The following is a 23327-nucleotide window of genomic DNA, read 5'->3' on the forward strand; positions in this document are numbered from 1 at the left end:
CATTATCAAAAACAAAGATTTGTTAAAGGTAGTATTGAAAATAAATAATTGGCTTTTGTTCATGAATGGCTAAATCTATTTTGTGGTTTAAAGAGCTAAGAACAGATTGCTTCCCTTAGACTGTTAGCAAAGAAATGTTTTCATCAATTAACATTCTTTGCTAAGAACAGTTTTTTCCAGTGCTATTTCTCAAATGGAGCATTACATAAATAGAGCTGCCCAAAGGACAATTCTTGGGCTTTTTTCTTTAATGTTTTAGAGTATAATAATTATGGCATGCCAGTTCAAAATGCTGGCAGAAAACAAAACAAAAAAAAAATCACATTTCAAACAGATAATTTACTTGGAGGAAAAAGTTGCCATTAGGTAGCCATTCCTGCAAATTAGATAAAAGGTACATCATCCACAAATTGTGCCAGTCTTCCTCTTCATCATGCTTTTGCCCAATATTTACATCCCAGTAGGATGAAAAGTAAAGGGCATTTATAGAATGGGTGCAATAATCATGAACATTTGTTGAGCAAGTTCTTACAAGTCAGGCACTATTCTAAACGCTTTATCCATTTTGATTCATTTAAGCCTCACAGTGATGTTTGGGTAACACTGTTGTTCCTGCTTTGCAGAATAGGAAATTGAGAAAAGGATCATACAGCTAGTGGGTGGTAAAGACCAGATGCATACCCAGGCTCTGGAGCCCATGCCCCTAACCTCTCTATTCTCCCTATCAGTGATGGGAGACCACTCACAGGCAGTGCTCCTGCAGAAGTGGACCTCTGTCATGCTTTTTTTAGTAGACAGCTACTCCCAAAGGGGAAGAAAAGGGGAAGGTCCTAGAAGGAGAGAAAAGAAGGCAAGATACAAGTGGGAGTTAAAGGGAGAGGCAGCTTATTGAATCAAGAAAAAGAAAGAAGCGTATTCAAAGGCAGTTTATGGGAACATGAGAACAAAGAGGGTGATGGAAACAGACTTAAGCGCTGAAGCAAAGTGATAAACGTTTGTGGTAAATTTCCTTCAAGAAAATAAAGAAAACAAAGCCAAGATTTAGAATGAGATCATGCAGCATTTTATTTTATATACAAATTAACCTAAGCCCAGAAAAGATTTGAGTTTGACTGATACATTTTATAGATCAGTAAACACAGGCCAGAGAGATTAAATGACTTGTCTAAGACATGAAGAAGCAGATAGCATACATAGGCAAGGCTAGAACCCAACCAGATCTTCTAACTTTGAGCTCCGTGCTCTTCCACCAGCTCTATCAGCTTTTAAAACACAGAGGTGGTGGTCAATAGTTTTTGACTCAATTTCAGAACCATAAAAAATAATTATAGAGTATACATGTTGAAGATTAGACACAAAATACCTCAAGTTATCATCTTCTCAAGAGTCAAATAGCATTGTAGAAGAGCAATGTAGATAAAGTAGTCATTTCTAAATGCAAGGAAGAGAATTCTTGGCATAAATTCCTATTTTTTTTTTACCTCTAATGTTTTTCCCTTAAAAATTTTTAAATTGAAATTATTTCAGCTTTAAAAAATTTAATCGTATATGTATATATGGCAAAGAGTGAAATGAATCATATTAATTTCTTCTTTACTAGAGAGACTGAAAAGGTTGGATAGAAAAAGAATCTTAGGTGGCAGTTACATAGCCAGTTTAGATACTGGTTTGTCATCCCTAAAGTTCTTTCCAGCTTGAAAATTCTATACTTTTAGAAAATTGGTAATTGAAATAAACATTAGATGAAAATATTATAATTTAAGTATATTTGACCCTAAGATTATGATACATCACCTAACATAAGCCTCTGAGAAAATTGCTTATAGTAGCTTCCTAAGAGGTAGATTAATGAGTTAATAAAATGCCAGTGGTTGTTATCCATGGCATTTCAGACACGATAATTGATTAAAAACCTTTTTTACCTATTGAGAAATAGAGGGAAGAAAGCTAAAAGGAAAGGTGAAGTAAAGGAGAAATGAGGAAAATTTTTCTTATATAATCTCTTAGATACCAAAGACCCTGGTATTTATAGTACAGTACTATATGCATACGAAAAGCCAGTAAGATTAAATATTTCACATTTTTTTAAGTTTAAAAGTTAATGAGTAATGTTTGTGAGAATGGAGAAGTATATTATGAGTCATTTTCACTAATATGGGGCAGTCAGTGGAAAAATTAATGAGTTTTCCAGAGCCAAATAGTAAATCATTGAAAGCCTAGTGTTTTGAAATCAGGTTTTCTATTGACTGTAGAAATGAATTAATTCGGGTGTGGGTGGAATTTTTTTCTTATCTCAAATTCTCTACTTTATGGCAATTTCCTTGCCTTCTTTCCACTATATTTTGTTATATATGTCTCACTTTCACATCATTTGGCTATGTCAAAAGAATAATCTTCTCAGTACCACTTGGGACTTCATTGATCTCTCTCAAGTTGGATCACAGTTATGATTAGGGACTCTGATGATGTTAGAAATTCAAATGTGACTTGTTAGAGGTAAATGATCTAACTGATCTTCAAGACAAAGAGAACACTGAAAAGTTAGAGTGCAGTCTTCGAAAGATTTATTTCTACCACTTGAGGTAGATAGAAGAGAAAAACAAAAACTGATAGAAACAAACCTAACAAAAGGGAAAAACAGTCTCAATCACATACGTCTATTACTAAATGTAATTATAAATTGTTTAAATGTCATACTGTGTTAATATTATATAAATTATAAAACACAAATATAGGACACTCCATAAGTACAAAAAAGATGTATTAAATATATAGTATGATTTTTTTTAATGATTTATTTATTTGAGGTGGGGAAGGGCAGCGGGAAAGGGAGAAACCAAAGCAGACCCCCAGTGAGCATGGCGCTGAACATGGGGCTAACTACAGGGCTGGATCTCACAACTCTGAATCATGACCCCAGCTGAAACCAAGAGTCAAATGCTCAACCCACTGAGTCACTACTCAGGGGCCCCTATAGTATTGATAATTTAAATAAAATTTTTTAAAGGTTTATTTATTTATTTATGATAGACATAAGGAGAGAGGCAGAGACACAGGAGGAGAGAGAAGCAGGCTCCATGCCGGGAGCCCGATGTGGGACTCGATCCCGGGACTCCAGGATCGCACCCTGGGCCAAAGGCAGGCACTAAACCACTGAGCCAACCAGGGATCCCCAATTTAAATAAATTTTAATGACACTTTTTTGATGGAAAATACTGCATTACCTTGAAAATCATGGTTTCATACCCAGTCATGGAAGGATTCAAGTTTAAAATCAGCTTATTCCCATATTTGGCTGTAAGGGCTATAAAAGCTAAAATAGATACCACAAAAAGATATGGAAGAAATACAAAGTTGGCTTCATGTACTCAATTATGACACTCAAATTTCAACTCCAACCAAGAGTTATAGTAAGGTTGTAATTTAGCCTTTTTCTCTAACAAATTTCTGACTTCCCTATCAATCAGTTTTCCCTGAAAGTTTTCTTGTTTTCTTTAATGTTTAACAAATAGCATCTCAATCCACTGAAATGCTATTTGGAAAATTTTCAATCATGTTAGAAAATTGTTTCCAAATTTACTAAGTATTCATATATGAGAGTTTTAATATTATATGCTTTTATCACTTTTGAAGTTTTTGTTTGTAATAGCTTTATTGAGACATAATTTACATTCCATGAAGATACATGCATTATAAGCATACAATGTGATTATTTTTAATAAATGTATAATTGTGCAACCATCACCACCATTCAGTTCTAGAGTATTTCCATCACATGAAAATCTTCCGTCATAGCCACTTGCATTCAATCTACACATCCAGCTCAATGCAATCACTAATTTGCTTTTCATCTCTACATTTTTTTCCTTTTTGGAAGTGTCATACAAATGGTATCATGTAATATGTGGCCTTGGGGTGCCTGGGTAGCTCAATCTGACTCTTGGTCTTGGCTCAAGTCATGATCTCAGGGCTGTGAGATCGAGCCCCTGGTCAGGTGGGGTGCTCAGCCCCCAGAGTCTGCTTGAGATTCCTTAGCCTCTTCCCTCTCCCTCTGCTCCTCCCTCCAATCAAGCTCTGTCTCTAAGATAAATAAATAAATAAAATCATGTAGCCTTTTGTGGCTCTTTCTTTTTGGCATTATATACTGCATGTTTATCCATGTTGTAGAAAGAGTCAATAGTTCATTATTTTTGTTGTTGAATAGTATTCCATTGTGCCACGTTTTATCTGACCATTAATTGATAGACATTTTGATTATTTTGGGGTTTTTTTTGGTTACTATGAATATACTGATATTATGATGTAAACATCTTTGTGTGGACATGTGTTTTTATTTCTTCAGTAGAAATCTAGAAGAAGAATTACTGAGTTATATGGTAAGTTTATACTCATATTTTAAAGAAACTGTTAAATGATTTTTCAGAGTGGGTATATCAATCAGCAATTTATGATAGTTCTAGTATTCCACATCCTTGCCATCACTTAGTATTATCAATCTTTTTTTTTTAAAGATTTTATTTATTTATGAATGAGAGAGAGAGAGAGAGGCAGAGACACAGGCAGAGGGAGAAGCAGGCTCCATGCAGGGAGCCTGATGTGGGACTTGATCCCGGGTCTCCAGGATCAGGCCCTGGGCTGAAGGTGGTGCTAAACCACTGAGCCACCTGGGCTGCCCTGTATTAATCAATCTTTACCTTATACCCATTCTAGTGGTTGTGTAGTTATATTGTGGTTTTAATGTCCATTTCCCTTATGATTAATTATGTTGAATATCTTTTCTTGTGATGATTAACCATTTGCATAACATTTTGGTGAAATGTCTATCCAAATATTTTGCACATTTTATTTTTTTTATTTTTATTTTATTTTTTTAAATTTTTATTTATTTATTTATGATAGTCACACACAGAGAGAGAGGCAGAGACACAGACAGAGGGAGAAGCAGGCTCCATGCACCGGGAGCCCGACATGGGATTCGATCCCGGGTCTCCAGGATCGCGCCCTGGGCCAAAGGCAGGCGCCAAACCGCTGCGCCACCCAGGGATCCCTATTTTGCACATTTTAAAATGGAGTTCTTTGCCTTCTTACTTTTGATGTTTAGAAATTCAATATATATTCTAGATAAAAGTCCTTCCTCAGATTATGATTGGAAAATATTCTTTCCCCAGGCACCTGGCTGGCTCAGTTGGAAGGTATGTGACTCCTGTTCTTAGGGTCGAGTTTGAGACTGATATTGGGTGTAGAGATTACAAATAAATAAATAAATAAATAAATAAATGTAGAAACCTAAAAAAATATTTTGAAAGACAAAACTTTTATTTAAAAAAAAAACCCTTATTTTTATTTAAGTCCAATTTATCAATTTCCTCCTTTATGGATCATGATGTGGTATCGTAGCCAAGAAATTTTTGTCTGAAGCAAGTCACAGAAATCTTGTACTATGTTTTCTTCTAGAAGTGTCAAAATTTTATTAAGATTTTATTTTTAAATTATGTCTAAACCCAACATGAGGCTTGAACCCATGACTCAGAGATCAAGAGACCTAGCTCTTCCAATGGGGAGCTAGCCAGGCACCCCAGAAGTCTTATGGTTTTAGTTTTTAGGTCTATGATGCATAATGAGTTAATCTTTCTGTGTGTTGTAAGGTAAGAGGATAAATTCATTATTTTGCATATGGATGGATGTCAAATGTATTTCTTGAAGAGACAGCCCATTCCCTATTGAACTACCTTGGCATCTTTTTTTTTTTTTTTTTTTTTTTTTAAGATTTTATTTATTTATTTATGAGAGACACACAGAGACAGAGAGGCAAAGACAGAGGCAGAGGCAGAAGCAGGCTCCATGCAGGAAGCCCGATGTGGGACCCAATCCTGGGTCTCCAGGATCACGCCCCGGGCTGAAGGCAGCACCAAACCACTGAACCACTGGGGCTGCCCTACCTTGGCATCTTTAATGGAAATCAATTGACCATAAATGTAAGGACTTATTTCTGTACCTTCTATTCTATTTCATTGATCTACATGGCTATAATTATGCCAATACTAGTTAATAAATTTTGAAATTGGATATTGTAATTCTTCATACTCTGTTGGGTTTTGTTTGTTTCTTTCTTTTTTGATATTCTTGTTTCTATGTATGTGCTTCTTAAAGATTTTATTTATTTGACAGAAAGAGTACAAACAGGGAAAGTAGCAGAGGGAGAGGAAGAAGCAGACTCCCCGCTGAGCAGTGAGCCCAAAGCAGGGCTAGATCCCAGGATCTCAGAATCATGAACTGAGCCTTAGGTAGACACTTAAATCTCTGTATGTGCATTTAGGACTGGCTTCTCGATTTCTACATAAAGTGTTTGTTTGGATTTTGTAGACAACTAATCTAGGGATCACACTGAATCTACAGGTCAGAGTTCTTATACTTTTCTAAAATATATTCCTATGTATCATATTCTTTCTCATGTCATTATTAATGGAATTGTTTTCTCAAGTTTATTTTTAAATTGCTAATTTCTAGTATATAAAAATGCCACTGATTTTTACATAGTGATCTTACATCTTGTGACCTTGTTACATTCATTACTTCTAGCATTATTTTTATTGTATATTCTTCAGACTTCTCTATGTATACAATCATGTCATCTGTAACTATAGCTTTAAATTTCCCTTTCCAATTTATATGCCTTTAATTTTTCTTTCCTTATTATAATGGCTAACCTCTAGAACAATGTCAAATAAAAAAGATAAGAGTATATATCATTTTATTCTCAATCTTAATGGAAAATATTCAGTATTTTACCATAAATGTGGTGATAGCTGCAGGTTTTTCATAGATGCACTCCATTACATCAAGGAAGTGCCCCTCTATAGCTATTTCGTGGGACATCTATATCATGAATGGTGTTGTATCTTGTCAATTGCCTTTTCTTCATCTATTTTCATCATTTTTCCTTATTTTTAAAAGCTATTAAATAACAGAAAAAATATGGCATTTCTTGATTTGTGGTTCCTGACAAGATAATGTACCAGCCAGTGCTGTTGACTTGTCCACCTAGGCCAGTCCAAGATGCACAGAAGTTGTAACCAGCTGTGTGGAAGCCCTGTGATGAGTTAGCTGACCTGGTATGTAAAAGAAACAAGGGTCTAGGAATGGGAAGGGTCAGGTGCCATGGTGGGAGGATAGGCTATATAAGGAGTGCTCTTATGTGTGATTTATGTTCTCTCTCCTACTATTCTAATCAGCTTACTGCCACCTTTATGAAGCAGACAGTTCTGGAGTTAAGAAACGAATGAAGTTATATTTTCACAGAATTTACCTAAGGAAAATAACTTCAAATCTAGTACTTTACACAACATTTTGGTATGATGACATTTGATGTCCCAGGGTTGGCACTGAGTCTAGAGCATACTTTACAAATGGAGACTATTGACTTTTCAAGTGCCCTGCATCTGACAGCCTTCTTTTGCTTTGGGCTTCACTCTAAGTTGGCAGCTATATGGATTCTATCAGTAATTACTTCTAACATAGATCCATTAATGAGGACTGTCACCTTAATTTTTGACAGATCATTTTGCTTAGTATAGAATTCTTGATTCATAGATTTTTTTTTTTTTCTTTCAGCACTTCAAATCTGTTCTTCCATTGTTTTCTGGCTAATTTGTTTCTGATGAGAAGTCACCTGTTAATTTTATTGTGGTTTCCTTATATTATAATGAGTCATTATTCTCTTATTGCTTTAAAATTTCCTTGTCTTTGTCTTCTAACGTCTTGTCTTTGTCATGTTTTCATGTTTGATGATGATATATCTAGTTTTGGTTCTTATGTTTATTCCACTCCGGACTTACTGAGTTTCATTGATCTCTACATTAAATTTTTTTATACAATTCAGGAAGTGTTAGAAGTTGCTGCTTCTTCAAATATTTTTAATATATCCTTCTATTCCTCTTTTCTTTTTTTTTTTAATTTTTATTTATTTATGATAGTCACAGAGAGAGAGAGAGAGGCAGAGACATAGGCAGAGGGAGAAGCAGGCTCCATGCCCCAGGAGCCCGACGTGGGATTCGATCCCGGGTCTCCAGGATTGCACCCTGGGCCAAGGGCAGGCACTAAACCACTGCGCCACCCAGGGATTCCCTATTCCTCTTTTCTTTGTGTATTCCTAGCTATCTCAAGTTTCTGGGGCTCTGTTCATTTTTCTTTAAACTTTTTTTTCTTTCTGTTCCTCAGATTGGATAGTTTCCATTTCTTTTTTATCGTTTCTACTTCTTTATTGAGAGTCTCTATTTGTCGAGTCAATTTACTTTAAGGTTTTTAAATATATTTATGGTAGCTGTTTTGGATTAGTTGTCTATAAAATCCAATGAGTGGGACCACTCAGCACGTCCATTGGCTACTTATTCTTCTGAATTTGGGATATGCTTTCCTGTTTTTTTGTTTTGTTTTTTGTTTTGCAAGTCTCAAAATTTTTGGTTGAAAACTGAATTTTAGCTAAATATTATTGCAATATTGGATCATGTCTAGTTTTCCTCCTGAAAGTTTTTTTTTTTTTTTTTTTTTTGATTGCTAGAAATTAGGCTTTAGGATTTGTTTCTTCTGAGCTGTGGGGCACTGATAACTCTGGTAAATTTTCCTATCCCATTTTTATTTTTAAACCTAATTTCTAAAAAGTTAATATACATATATATATAATAAATATACATTCTAATATTTTCTTCCTACACCAGTGGCATGGAAAATGATTCTACCTTGAAAAAGCAATCATATTGCTCATCTTCTTAAAGTTCTTCTCTTGCTCCCAATTTCACAGGAAGAGAACTAAGTTGAAGAATAAAAGGCTTTGATTGGGGAGTGGGGAGGAATAGACACCACACTAAATAAAGCTCTTTTACTCAAATGAGACTGGCAATACTTGGAACTAGACAGATCATTCATTTTTTTATAGCTTGACAGTTTTAGACTATTACTCTTCATAGTTCAATAAGAGGTCATAATACGTGCTCTGTTTTCTTGTCATATACTATATTATTGTCATGAAACCTTATTATAAGAAACAGAGCCTCATTAAAGGCAAAACAGGAAAAGTATGTATTGGGGTGACTATAACAAACAGCTCATGGAATACTAAAAAATGAAGTGTATTCTGGCTTTGTGAGGAGAATAGGAAAAACATCAGGGCCATGGCAGCAGTTCTCTCTGGCTCACTTGTTCTCTCAATTCTCAATTTCTAGGAGATGAATCTGATTGGCAGTATTATAGGTTATGGTCAATGGTCTGCAATGAATTGGTTAATTTTGAGTCAGGTCTCCCCTAGTTAATACAATGGCCAGATGCTAGGTCTGAAGCTTGCAGGGCTGCATACTTCAAGTGTTTTGTATATGGGTACTTGGAAACATGTCTATTACACTCACCAGATGTTGGATGCCCTTATGATGTTATAAAGTTGTTACATTCTCATGACTCCACCGTGTTCCAAAAAACAGAGCAAATGGATGCTTTAGATGAAAAGAACAAAGCACAGAATTTTAACTCTGAATATGATAACTTTATGCCAAAGCACATACAGCCGGTCCTTCTCACATTGGTCTCTCACTCATAGAGGTGTAGGGATAGGTCCTCTTAGATGTAAGATCTAACTAAGGCTTTTCTCTCTTGGGAGGCTGCATGGCGGAAACCTATACTCTGCTCTGCCATATGTTATCTCAATTTTCTACTTTGATATTCTAGTCTCGTCTTTTTGTAAGTACTTCTCAACCTCACTGATTCTATGCTTTCAAACTTAGAAGTCAAATTCTTCCAAGGACTAAAAAAGGATTAATGAGTGTTGGCTTTTCTTAGTAGAGGAGACAGTTTAGTAGTCCAAGGCACTATGGAGGATACAGTCATGACTATTCATGTATCCTACCTTCAAGGAGAGAAGGCTCACACAAATGACTACACCATAGGGTAGAGAGTATTAAATGCCACCCTCTCCAGAGGTGTGGGTAAGGTCGGGAAATTTTCAGAAAAAGCTTCAGAGGTAACTATTGGGCTGTGCCTCTATTCAGAGAATGGTCTGGAGGTGGGACACAGGTCGGGAACTCTGAGCAGAACGATTATTAAGCTTTAGCAGCCATTCTCAGGACCAGTTTATTCCAGGGCTCTCTTTCCCTCACTTGCCACCAGCTTTTGTTTTAACATTCCTTTTTAAAACAAACAAAATGGGCAGTCCTGGTGGCTCAGGGGTTTAGCGCCCCCTTCAGCCCAGGGTGTGATCCTGAAGACCCAGGATCGAGTCCCACGTTGGGCTTCCTGCATGGAGCCTGCTTTGTCTCTGCCTCTCTCTCTCTGTGTCTCTCATGAATACATAAAATAAAATCTTTAAGAAAAATTAAAAATAAAAACAAACAAAACAAGCAACTATCAATTAGTGTGTTTTTTGGAATTCTTGTATTCTCCCACCTTCTCCATAGGCTTCTAAGAATGAGAAAGGAGGCAGTGTTTCTGCTCTCCCCCTTTTCCTTGTGGCCTCTGCTATTATTTTTCAGGAATACTAATCATTATGAATTATTATGAAAACGACAAACATTGGAACATTACAAAGCATTCATAATCATGAAAGGTTCTGATCGCCTTCTTTCTAAGATGGTAACCAAAAAAAACATCCCTTTGACTTCTGCTGTTTACTTCTGTTCTAGAAGGTGGTGCTCACCAAAATTTGTAAGTCTTTTGAACTTTGCCCTAGGTCCCACAATCAGCCTCAGCAGAGCCCCCACTTCCGATGTCTACTTCTCAGAGTTAGACCCACCTACCAAGGTGGTAGGATAGCAGGTTATATGCTTCCTCTTCTCAGGTTGTTCATTTGCATTTATATGGAACCTCAGAGTGGGAGACAATGGTTTCTACCCATCACTGGAAATCTGGAATTAAGGCATTGCAATTTGCAAATAAAAGGCCCTTTTGTAGGAGAGAACTTTACTAGTAAAATGAGTTAGGATTTTGAGGAGACAGTGCACAACAACTTTCAGAATTTTTTTATCGAAGGTTACAAAATAAAAGCCTTAAGAAATTCCTTCCAGGCTCTTTTTTGGTGTAAAGAGAAGCCAAAAGATAGAGAGGGAGGTAGACTGGAAGGAGTGTGGTTTCACAAAGGGTCAGATATATGTCTCCCATCCAACTTCTAACCAGGCCCAACCCTGCTTAGCTTCCAAGATCAGTCGAGATCAGGCGCGTTCAGGGTGGTATGGCGGTAGACAGGGCCAGATATATGTAAGGAAGGTGTAGAGAAAAAAAATTTTGAGAAGAAAATAACATATAATCTAAGAGAGAAATTATAATCAATGGAGGGGAATCTTGAGGTGGGAACATGGCCCACGTTTAGGAGTAGAAATGGAGTATGAGTTTAGAACAGAGAGTGGCACCCCTCCTCGATCAGGACTGAAGTAAGTGATCAGGTGTAAAAACTGAGACAGGTTTAGGAAAGTTAAATAGAGAAACCTCATGATGGATGCCTCCATCAAGTACGTGGCAAGATCATTTCCAGAACTAGAAGAAGACAAAGTACAGTGGGGGCTGGAAGAGAGCAGAACTAGGACAGGTTTGGGAGAAGTGCCCTGGATAATCACCCTCCTGATGAGGAAAGGAATTTAGAGAATCAGTGAAGACCCAGCCAAGTCTGGATAGCATAGACTTATACTGGAACAAAGTGATTTCTTGGTCTTATCCAGGAATGCTTGTTAGTACAGGAGCAGGTTCAAAAGAAATCTTTCAGCTGTGTATAAGAATTACGAAAAATAATAATGATGATGTCAAATGGCAACATTTTAGGGGACTTTATTCATGGTAGATTCCAGTAACATCTTAATTATTATAAACATGAAATACACACTATCAAAATATTCATCACGCATGTGATCTGAGAAAAATACAAAAGGATCATTGGAGTAAAAAAGAATTAATTCTTGCTTTTTTCTTTCCATGCTAGCCTAAGGCAAGAATAAAGGAAATATCAGTGTTGTTCATTCCATTAGGCACATCTTCTATTCATTCAGTGTTATTAAATATTTTTTAAAAACAAATCCTTGGCATCTTCTTAGAACATTAAAAAATAAGTCATAAAAACTTGCATTTTACTTTTTCTGTTCTCCAAAAACAAACACACACACACAAAAGCCAGAAATGAAAAGCATGATGAGCAAACTTCCATGATGGCAAGACATGAGACAGGCACGCACTAAGGTCTCCGCTGCTTCCCTCCCAATTCTGGAAAGAGTTAGGAGGATTTCTGTATAGGATCACCAACAAAGTTTAAATTTTACTACAAATTCTAAGAGATGTTTTTCCAATCAATGCACCATATTAACAAGTCTTACCTATTTTTGTAATTTTCAATTATAGTAAGACAAAAACTAATAGCAAAGCATATTATTCAACTTAAAATTCAGGACAGTGGTTAGACATAATGTAGCTTGCACACACATTCATTTGTTTCTCACAATAAATATTTATAATTTCCAAAATCCTATCAGCTTTTTCACAAAATATGGTCCCTCTACTTGAGGGGTGGTAGCACAAACATGGTCTTCTTATGTCTTACTGACATGCCAAAATCACCAAAATAAGGAACTTAAGAATGTCAGTGGCTACATGACAGAGCAGTATCATGCTTAAAGCCTAATATTTTCACGTCGAGTCACCTGAATAGCCAGTATCTAAATATGAAAGTTGTTTACATGAAACAACTGTTTTGACAAACTAGCACAAAGTGACTAAATGAAAGCAAAGAACTTGTGATTAAAGCTCAAGATCTTTCTGTGTACTGATTGCACGTCTCAGTTCACTTAACAAATTCGAGGTAAACTGGAAAATACCCAGAAAACAGCATCTATCAACTGTAATCTATTCCCTCCGCTCTCTGAGATCATCAAAAGGCATGGAGAACTGACTTTGTCACCTGTCTTTCCCCACCCTGTAGACTCTTAGGGGAAAGAGCGTGCACCTGCCAGGCTCCCGGAGCAGAATGTACACACAGGTGGGTCTTTAATAAATATCCTTCCATGGAGAGATTAGAGGTTTGCTTGGAGAAGCGGGGAACACGCTATCTTACGTGACGACTCACTGTCAGCCTGCTTCCTTGCCAAAATATCATTCAAAGGAAATCTTGTTTGAGTCTCCTTCAGGTGGGGCTTTAAGTTTTTAGACCCAACATTTTGAGGCAAGGTCTGCCTCAGGGACAGAGGGGTGCTTGGATGCAGACCAAGTAGAATTCAGGTGGGTCAGTGACGTCAGGAAGAAGCAGCGAGTTAATGGGTAGGGTGCAAACTCACCTGGAGTAGCCGAAGCTGCACACAGGTCAAAGGTCAAAGGTCAAAGTCTCGGGGGCTCCCGGAGGCAAGACGAGCGAAATGCCCACTCCTAGGCTCTCCAGGGTTCCTACAAAGGCTCAGCGGTCGCCGCCTTGGAGGTGAGGCGAGGAACGAACCCTACGTGCACAGCTGGGCTTGACAGGAAGCCGAAGCCCCAGCTGCCTCGGGTTCCCGAGCCTGCTCCCGGGAACCCACGCACCTCCTCCCTGCGCCCCCGCCCGCCCCCAAACCCCAGGCACCTTCAGCCTCCCTCCCCGCCTGCTTCGGGCCCTCTCGCTCTTAACAGCATCGGTCTCTATGGCGACCTGAAACCGCGGCTCTCATTGGCCCGTTCAACGTGAGGGCCGGGCCAATGGGGAGGGCCGGCCTGCCGCGCCCGGCCAATGGGCTGCGCGGGGGGGCGGGGCGGGGACGGCGGCGTGCTGACGTTCCCGGGAGCCCGGGGCGGGCTGGGCGCGCGCGCTGGCGGCCGGGCGGGCGGCGGCGGCGGCCTCTGGGCAGCAGAGGGGGCTCCGGCGCTGAGTCCGGGTCGACGCCGGCCGCGCAGGCGGCGCCATGGGCACCGGCTAGAGGGGCCCGCGGGCCGCCGCCGCCGCGGGGGTGGTGGGAGAGCCGCTCCGGGGGCGGGGGCGGGCGGGGGAGGGGGGGCGGGCCGCCGCTGGGCCGCGGCACTTTTCTAATTTCCTCGGGTGCCGCAGCGGCGACCCCTCTGCGCGGATGTCCCCGGGCCCGCGAGCGACGGCGGGCGCAGCCTAACCGGGAAAGTAAGTGTGCGGGTCCGGGGGGCGGGCTCGGGGGTGTGTGGGGGGGGGCGGCGCGCCGCTCCGGGCCCCAGACCCAGACCCAGACCCAGACCCCGGCCCCAGACCCCGGCGCCCGCGCCCGAGCCCAAGCCCGAGCCCGAGCCCGCGCCGGCCGTGCGGGGCGCGGGGGTCGGCGCCTCCCTCCCTCCTGCCGCTCGCTGCGTCCCAGCGCCCCGCGGCCGCCCGGCTTCCCCGCCCCGCCGCGTGCTCCTGCCCGCACTCGCCTGCCGGCGCCCCTCCCCCCGGCGGCGCACAAGTTTCCCCCGCATTGCTCTCCCCGGAGCCCCCCGCCCCGCGCCGGACGCCGCGCCGGAGCCCCCCGGACGGCTGCCCGCGCCGGGCCCGCGCCCCCCAGCGCTCGGGGCGGCGCGTCGGGCCCTCCGGCCGCTCTCCTGCCTCCCACGCCCGGGTTGCCTGCCCCGGTTGCCTGCCCCGGTTGCCCCCGAGCCCCGCGCTCCCGCCGGGCTGCCCGCCGCCCTGGCCGGCGCGCCCCGCGCCCTCGGCGGCGCAGCCCCCGCTCCACCCGTCGCGGCCCCCAGCCCGGGGCTTCCCCGGTGCCGCCCTGCGCCTGCCAGGAGTTGAAGCGGAGCTGCGGCACCCCCAGCCCGGGCGGCTCCGGGGTCCCCCCCCCGCCCCCGGCCGGGAAGCGAGGGCTGGAGCGGCGGGGCCGGGATCGGCGCGGCTGAGTGCGACAGCGGCGGGCGCGGGCAGGGGAGGCGCCGCGGCCGCCCGGGGCGCAGCGATAGGCAGGTGTGTGTGTCCGGGGGAAGGGGGGGCGCGCAGCGGGCTCGTCGGCTGGCGACAGATTGTGCAGGAATGCGAGGAATGCACCAGGGGCATAGTCCGGGCGGCCCGCCGCCGCTGCACTAGCGCCTTCCCGGCCCGGCTCCCGCCGCGCAGCCCGAGGTCGCCGGAGCATCCTCGGAGCTGGTGAGCGAAGCTGCGCTCCCCCGCGCCCGGCTCCCCGCGCCTCGCTCCCCCGCTCCCGGCTCCCGGCTCCCGGCTCCCCGCGCCTCGCTCCCCCGCTCCCGGCTCCCCGCGCCTCGCTCCTCGCTCCCTGCGGCAGACGGCGGCGGAGGGGAAGCGCGGCGGCTGTGTCGGGCTTCCGCTAGCCTCTAGCCTGGGTTTTGCTGCATTGGTCTCCAGGACCGGGGTTTTGAGGCGGAGGGTGGTGTAGCCAAGGTTATTCATCATTGCACAAGGTTCTTGGCAAGTTTGGTTTGCAAGGTTTGAATAGAGCCTGGTTTTTACGAGGGTTTTTTGAAAGCCTGCAGGAAAGGTGCCCAAGGTTCTTGGAGTAGTGAGCTTGCAGCCAACGCATTTTAGCTCTAGCAAAAATGTCTGTTAATGCTCATGGGTAGGCATGTGTTGCAAGAGAACTCGAATGCATCACTTTGCTATCATAAGAATTGTAATTTTTTTCTCGTCATGCTGGGTTGTGTTTAGACCTCTTATAATACATGATGAATAGAAACAGAGAAGCAGTGTTTGGTCAGCGATGGGACAGATAGAACTGTCTGGTACAGCTAAATTCGGGGCGTGTCAGTTACCACTGGAAGTAACACGGGGACAACACAATCATGTATATTTCAAGATGTAATTTATTAGTTGAGGTCGTCGTTCTTTTTGTTACCGAGTTTGACTGAAAAACATAAATAGAACCCTCCAACTTTTAAAGAATTGTAGTCATGTATAAAAATCATAATGATGCATATATATTTTTTGGTCGAATTTTATTTTCTTTAATGCAGAAAAGCAGATTTTTGACAGTGCTTTTCTAGAATTGGACTTAGATTATTTTATTTTAAAAGGGGAAGTAGAAGACAGCTTCTCTTCTTGAATGCAGTATATTGCTATAGAAGTATCTTCTTGTGCCTGTGAAACAGTTATGGAAATGGTAACATGAAAATGAGAACAACTGAGGTCCAAAATAACATTTCTGGATGTTGAAAAGCATACTATGTGTGCCTTTCTTTGACACAGTTTGCTCTGGAGGTTGAGTTTACTATAAGCCTCTCCACACTTGGTTATTTTGTATCAGATTCAGGAAAATAATAAGTTGATTGTCTAGCTGTCTTCCAATACCTACTTTGTGTGGAGCAAATGCATTGAATAGTATAAGATGAGAACCTTTTAGTTAGGACTCAACAGAAAGGAAAGATAGAAGGGGGGAAATAAAACCCAAAACTTTGCACCTGGAAACGTTGCGTCTTTTGCCTGCTACATTGTTTTTTAGGTATGTCCTTAATCTGTGGATCTTTTAATTTAGAGGCTTAACTCTAAATTAGTAACACTGTATTGGATATTGGGACGTGTTTATAGATGCCAACAGGAAACTTGTTATGTAACAATATCATATTACAACAGAGTAGAGCACCTGCTTATTTGATTTGATGTGAAGATTAGAAAGTAAAAGCACTTTCAGTTTCTCTGCTACATTAGAAATTGAAACAACTGGTCTAAGTGTATAGGTTATGTATATACATGATTGGCTGTACAAATAGTTTTACTTGCTTCAAGTAAAGGTAGGCTTTTAGTTAGAAATATATTTTAGTTGTTATAGATATTTGAAGGGAAGTTTCAAAAATAGTGATCATTCACAATCAATAACTGTGTTTTGGCCAAAGTCTATTCCCTCACCAACCCCCACTATTACATAAGAAGAAGGTGCTGCATTTCACATATTGTATGTTACCACATATTGTATGTTATGCTGAAGATTCCAAAGATTGTGGAACTAAGTGTCTAGTTACCTTAATTCTTACCTACGCTATTTTGAAGGGAGATAGTGGAATAGGATAGTGATGGAAAGCATAAGAGAAGGTAAGCAGAAAATAGGAGCAGCTGGCATTCATCCAGAAAAAAAAATGTTAATGCTGCATTTACAAGCTGAATGAGCCAAATCTACTTTTGTAATTCTGATATATTTTGACTTAAAAAAACTATTCCCAAACTCAATTTAATAAAGACTTTAGCAGTTGTATGACCTTGAGTATTTGAATTAAGTGTATATTAAGTCAGAATTGCAGTCTTTTTCCTTTACTATACAAATTGGGAAAGTAAATTTAAAACTTTTAAATTCACTTAAAAAATTCAGTTATTGATAATTTAAAAATTGAATTATTTCCTTATTGTTGGTTAAGAATTGATTTGAATAGAGAATTTTTATATCCTAGAAGATGCAAATCACTTGGGAAGTCCAGTCTCTCACCTGACCAATCCAAAATATTAAGATATTTTGATAATGCTCTATAATCTATTGTTTGTTTTTCTATTTCAATCAAAAGATAAATCCCTAATTTGCTTAATTCTAAAATGGAATCATAATAATGAAGTCATATCTTCATTATTAACTGAAAGATAAAAGGTTATTCTAGGGTTATTCTAGGGCATTAACATTCATGGAATTGTATGTCACTTTGGGAAGTTGCCTTCACGCCTTCAGTGTACTGGGAGATAATTACTTCTTAAGTGTTAAATGGTTTTGTAGTGCCTTTCCTGCACTGAAGGTGGAGGAAGAATCTGATACAGAACACCAGTGGACTGGTTATGTTTGGAAAATTAGGTAACTATTTCATGCCCAAACTGTAACTACATATAGTTGCAGCGAGAGAGAGAGAGAGAGAGAGAGAGAGAGAAAGTAAAACTTTAAGCATAACTGGATGTAAGGCTTCATAAACTACCGGTAAGTGGTGATAGCAATCAACAGGTCAATTTGACACCCAGCTGTGAGAAAAACACACTTCTTTTAGGATAAGGAGATAACGACCCTAGCTCACAAAGATCAATAATTCATGTGCTTGCTGGTTTCAGTTGAGAAGTTGTATGACATTCAAATGTTGCTTACATTATCACTTTAATAATTCAGTGGAACTATCTTCATCTTTTGGGGACTATGTTATAACTAAGTTGAGGATATTAAATGATGGTGCTCTTCAGTTTGCTGCAGGCATTCTGTTTGTCATTCGTCTAAGTTTTCTTTTTATAATTTAGATTTACTTTTATTTGGTACACTAATATATGTTAGCTACATTCTTGATCATTTTATTATTCATAGTCTTGATAATATAGTTTATTGTGATTAATACATAATGATTCACTGCAGATGATAAAATGTCATTAGATTGTAAATGTTTAATACTATAAAATATATAAATTAAAACATGGAAATGTCTGAATTATTTTAAGTCATGTCATTGTGAAACATTTTTCTTGAACTGAAAAATGCCTCCCAATTGGGTAGATGCCAGTCCCTCAGACAGATAATATATCATATAGCCCTCATAAAGTCTAGAACTACCAAATGAGAGGTGGAGAGGGAGAGGGCAAGTGAATCAATAACCCTCTTTCTTCAACAGCCAAGACATGTTTGACTTCTATAATTATTGTCTATGTTAAATATAAATTTAAATATAAATTTAAGGGAGTTGTAAATATGCAAGGAAGTCTATTCTGTTCTTACCTAATATGGATTCTCTCCCTTACCTCCCTCCCCCCAAAACACACACACCACCACCCAATGCATCTGTCTGTTTGGAGAGGCAGAGAAAGTTCCACTTTCCACTTTATATAGAATTTGGTGCTTAGTATTCCAAGTTGAATTTAGAGTGGATGGAAGTTTTTGTCATAAAAATGGCATTATATATGAAACTTAGGTAAAATGTGTAGTTGAAGAGGGGTTATCAAAGTACTCTATAGAATTTGGGGGCCTGGCCTGTTTTTCATAGACACCCACAACTGACTTACAAATAGACTTTTAAAACATTGAGTAAGTGGTGTCTGAAATTCTAGGCCATTGTAAGCTCTCTCTTAAATTGCAAACATGAGGGGGAGGTGAAAAGCACCCTAGTCCAGAAATTAGGAGATCTAAATCTTATGGCGATAAACCATTTAAGAACATTCAGGTTTATAGCCTCCTCCTTTTGAAAATGCAGTGTTTGGATTGCATTGATCTTAGATACATTTCAGCTCAAGATTTCCAAAGTCCTCAGTATTTTTTTTTTGTTGTTCTTTTGTTTTCTATGAAAAGGTTTCCTAAGCATTCGTTTATTTACTCAGTCCTGTTTCTCCTTCTATTGCAAATCATATCAGCAAGGAAGTTGAGGTTCTCTTTTGAGACTTTTGAATTTCCATCATGCTCATCTTAAATTGTTTTGTTTTCCTTTTTTAAAGATACCATTTTGGGGAGGTGAGGAGAAAAGGTATACAATGTTTTCAAGGTCTTGGCCATCTACCCTCACCCCTCATCCAGGATTCACCGTGGTAGTTTAGGCCAGAAAAAGTCCCTGGGCTTTCACCTTGACACCAAGTGAAATACATAAAAAGTGTCATTAAGGAAGTGAGTGAGGTATTTGGTTAGTAGCCAGACTGTCATAGGTGAGTTCTGTTTGCTAAGTCTGTGATTTGGTAAATTATTTATCTCTCTGGATCTTGTTTTACTCATTTATAAAACAAAGTAATAAAAATATCTACTTCAAATGGTGGTTGTGAGGATTAAATGAGTTAATACATGTTAAACACTGGAAGCTCCAGGGCAGCCAATACCTTTAAGTCATTATTTTTGAATTGTGATGTTTAATGATACTTTCTTTTTTTAGGATTTATTTATTTATTTTTAGAGAGGGGAGAATGAAGGAGAGGGAGATAGAGAATCTCAAGCAGACTCCCCACTCGCACAGAGCCCAAGGCCAGGCTGGATTCCAGGACCCTAAAATCATGACCTGAGCCTAAAGGAAGAGTCAGACACTCAACCAAATTGAGCCACCCAGGTGGCCCCTTAATAATATTTAATATTTTTGTAGCATCTACCATATATTGGGCAAATTATTGACTTGCTTTCACCTTAGTCAACATAATTATGAATCTAAACACTATTTCAGGAAAGAAATAAACTACTAAAGAGAAATTATGAGCTTGGTAATTTGCAAGAGATTGCCCATAAGGAAGAGAATCCAGCAAAATAAATCAAAGAAGGGCCCTTTTAAAATAGGGAACTTAATACTTTTTTTCAGGTAGGCAATACGTAGAGGCATGTAAAACACCACTATCCAATGCATGTAAAAAGTTTGGTTAAACATTTCTTAATACACTCATGTTTAAAAGGTAAAGTCTGGTAGCATTATATTGCAGGGGTCAGAGTGAAAATACTTGCAAAATGTAAAACGTATATTTTAAATATGTATATAACTATGGCATTTGTAATTCTAGTCATTTTATGCAATGTCTTGCTTGTCAATACATGAAGAAAGTGCTAGTGTTAATCATTTATGAGCTAATATGCAGATTGTAAGTTAACTCTTTAAGCTGCCTTTTCTGTCCAGAATTGATCACCCTTGAAATTGGTAGGAAACTGCCAAAGCAAGAAGGACTAGAAGAGAAGTTTGGAAGATAATTGATGTAATAAACCCAACAGTCAGACAAATGATTTAAGAGATATGAAGAGTCTCTAGTTCTAGACCTAGCTGTACTACTAAGCTGTGTGTGTCCCATGAGTAAGTCATTTAACTCCTGGGCTCTAGTTTTCTCATGTGTAAAATGAGGGAGTTGGACTAGATGCTCTCTAGAGCCCTACTACTTATATTTCACTACTCTTAGAGTATTACACATTCCAGTCCATTTCATTATTTTCCCTCAGCAGTAATGGAGACCATCTTCTCAAGAGTTTATTACAATTTACTCTTTGGGATAAGGGGAGAAACTTGAAGTTGTATACCTGAAATACTCATAAAAATGTGTTGTGGCTAGACAGGTATTTGACCCCATACTGGCTGAATTAGTAGCTAACCTCTTGTATTTGTTTGTTAAGTCAGTCTCCTGTGTACTTTTGAGGCTTAGCCTCTAATTGAGACTAAATTTTCTGGAAGTGGGATAAAAATAGAAGGGGATTTAGGTAGTGGTTAGAGGGACTAGTCTTGTTAAAATGAGAAAAACACCTACCATTTGCTTTGGTTTGATTTGTTCTCAAAGAAATTAACTGAGACAGAGTTGTTCCTCTGAAAGCATCTTGCTTTTCCATAAATACTTTATGTGTGTGGCCTAAGAACTCACTAATTTGTATATCATTATAGAATATAGGTATCTTTCATTTAGTTCTAATCTTTGCACATAGACAATGTACCATTGTTCACAAACTGGTGGATCTCGACAGAATGATACTGTACTTGATTGAATTTGTGCTCCCGGGCTCGAGGGTCTCCCTTTTTGCTTTTTTTTAAACAATTGAAAACTCCATTGAGGAGAGCTGCTCTAGATCCTGCTCCCCTACAAAGGGGAGAAAAAAAATCCTTATAGAACTTATAAATGTATATGTTCCCCATAAATAGTAGTTTAAAAATAATTGGGATTGACTGTTTTTCTTTGCTAATCCAATAAGTACATTATTTTCAAAAGGAGAGTCAGTTATACTACTAATGCATGCAATATTAAATTAATTTTCAATGTCATGATCAAAGTAAACACTTGAATAGGCTTTTCAGCTTCCATACCTTCACGAAAATTAGAAACACTCACGTAAAATGGAAACCAGTAATAACCACTTTGAAGTGAAGTGCATCATATTTTCTGACACCTGTACCCTAGATTGAATAGGAAAAAAGTACTGATCTAGTTAGAAGTAACTTGTTATTCCTGAGTACCACCAGGAGTCCAAGCAAGGGGACTGAACACAATTAGTGCTTCATTTATTTACTGGAGCCCTACTGTGTGTGAAGTATTGTGTTCTGTTTTGGAAACCTCTTATTTAAAAAGATACAGGATTCATTTTCACTCCATTCAAGCAACTTTCATTAGTCCCCTACTCTGTATCTTCAGACTTTGCTAGGCCTCATGGCCAAATAATGATTTCCCCCAGGAGTTTTACAGTCTGTGTTGGATTCAGTATTGAGAGTCTCCATCTTTAAGGAATCTGTGATTGATTTTACAATGTAGTTGGGAAAGATAAGATACATGAACTGGTAAAAAGGTGTCCTAGAAAACTTTGGTTTATAAATAAACATGCAGATTTTTTCTGTGTTAGGAATGAGCTGTAAAATGACTTTGTATTAACTAGGTTTTAGCTAAATCTCCTTTTTAGGTATGTGTTACTTGATAGGTGCTGCATTAACCACTGTCAGTGACTTTCTTTGGAAGAAAAGACCTTCATCTGAAAAAGTGCTCCCTTGCCAATAATAGAGCTTTCAGAAAATATTTTAATCATGAACCTGATTATTTTAGTTATATTTCTTGGAATACTTTACCACATAGCCTATATAAAATAATTGATTACAGTGAAAATGAATTATTTATGAAATACCATAATTCTTCAAGACTTGCATTTTAAGGAAGTTCTTACTTTCGTACAGTAGTACTTTGGTTTATTGTGCTTTGTGTTCTTTATTCTTTATGCAATTTGTGTGCCTTTATAAGTCCAAACTTATTATCTATTATTGAAAATATTCCCTTCCGTTGGTATGAATAAACAGAAGAATGTTTTGAAAATCTCTTGTGACATCTGCTAGAATAAATAGTCTCATTGAATCTTACCTTGAATTTCAGACTGATGCACTGATGGGAATTTTCCACTTATTGTCAATTTGTCAATGACTGAATAAGCAGAAAAGTCAGTTTTTCTTAAAGCACTGAAAAAAGAATCAGAAAACTCAGTTGGACTTGCACAAGAACTGCTATTATTTTGAGACCTGTGACAAAAAACTCATCTGTTAAATGTCTAATTCATACTGTCAGCAGATGAAAAATATATGTTGGTCTGAAATCTTTGGACAGTATATTGGCAGGTGTCAGTCTTCAGAAATATTGTTTGTGGGTCATTTGTTTGGAGCTCTGAACACAGTTTTCCACAGAAGCAACATAAATCCAGAAATTCACCATCCTAAATGTAACTGGAATGTATTAGTTCCAGGGTCCCATCCTCTTCCTTTTCCTTTGAGCTATTCAGCAGCAGGGACTTTGTCTTTTTGTGTGACTCTAGTCTTTCTAGATACCTTATATGAATAAATTAGTTTTTAAAAAAAATATTTTTATTTGGGCATAGCTGACACACAATATTACATTAGTTTCAGTTGTACACCATGGTGATTCAACTTGTCTATATGTTATGCTATGCTGACCTCAAATGTAGCTATGATCTGTCACCATGCTATGCTATTGTAGTATCACGGACTTTATTCCGTATGCGGTGCCTTTTGTTCCCATGATT

The 23327-nt window shown here is 39.5% G+C and overlaps 2 protein-coding genes across 16 annotated transcripts in view; one reads left to right on the forward strand and one right to left on the reverse strand.

The window, feature by feature from the left end:
- The window catches only part of CCDC148 (coiled-coil domain containing 148), a 285404-nt gene extending 271840 nt beyond the window's left edge, over window positions 1-13564 (reverse strand). For 5 of the 10 annotated variants that reach the window (XM_038584572.1, XM_038584567.1, XM_038584566.1 and 2 more), the window contains exon 1: window positions 13293-13563. The gene's annotated coding sequence lies outside the window, so the exon portion shown is untranslated. Of the gene's footprint in view, window positions 1-9398; window positions 9483-13292 lie in introns of all 10 variants that reach the window. The other 5 variants (XM_038584563.1, XM_038584561.1, XM_038584562.1 and 2 more) reach the window with 3 other exon arrangements.
- Window positions 13565-13967: 403 nt separating this feature from the next.
- PKP4 (plakophilin 4) overlaps window positions 13968-23327 on the forward strand; it is a 232433-nt gene continuing 223073 nt past the window's right edge. For 4 of the 6 annotated variants that reach the window (XM_038584589.1, XM_038584575.1, XM_038584580.1 and 1 more), the window contains exon 1: window positions 13973-14095. The gene's annotated coding sequence lies outside the window, so the exon portion shown is untranslated. Of the gene's footprint in view, window positions 14096-14954; window positions 15065-23327 lie in introns of those variants that run through there. The other 2 variants (XM_038584576.1, XM_038584578.1) reach the window with 2 other exon arrangements.

This window comes from Canis lupus, chromosome 36 (genome assembly GCF_011100685.1).
Source record: "Canis lupus familiaris isolate Mischka breed German Shepherd chromosome 36, alternate assembly UU_Cfam_GSD_1.0, whole genome shotgun sequence".
Lineage (NCBI taxonomy): Eukaryota > Metazoa > Chordata > Mammalia > Carnivora > Canidae > Canis > Canis lupus.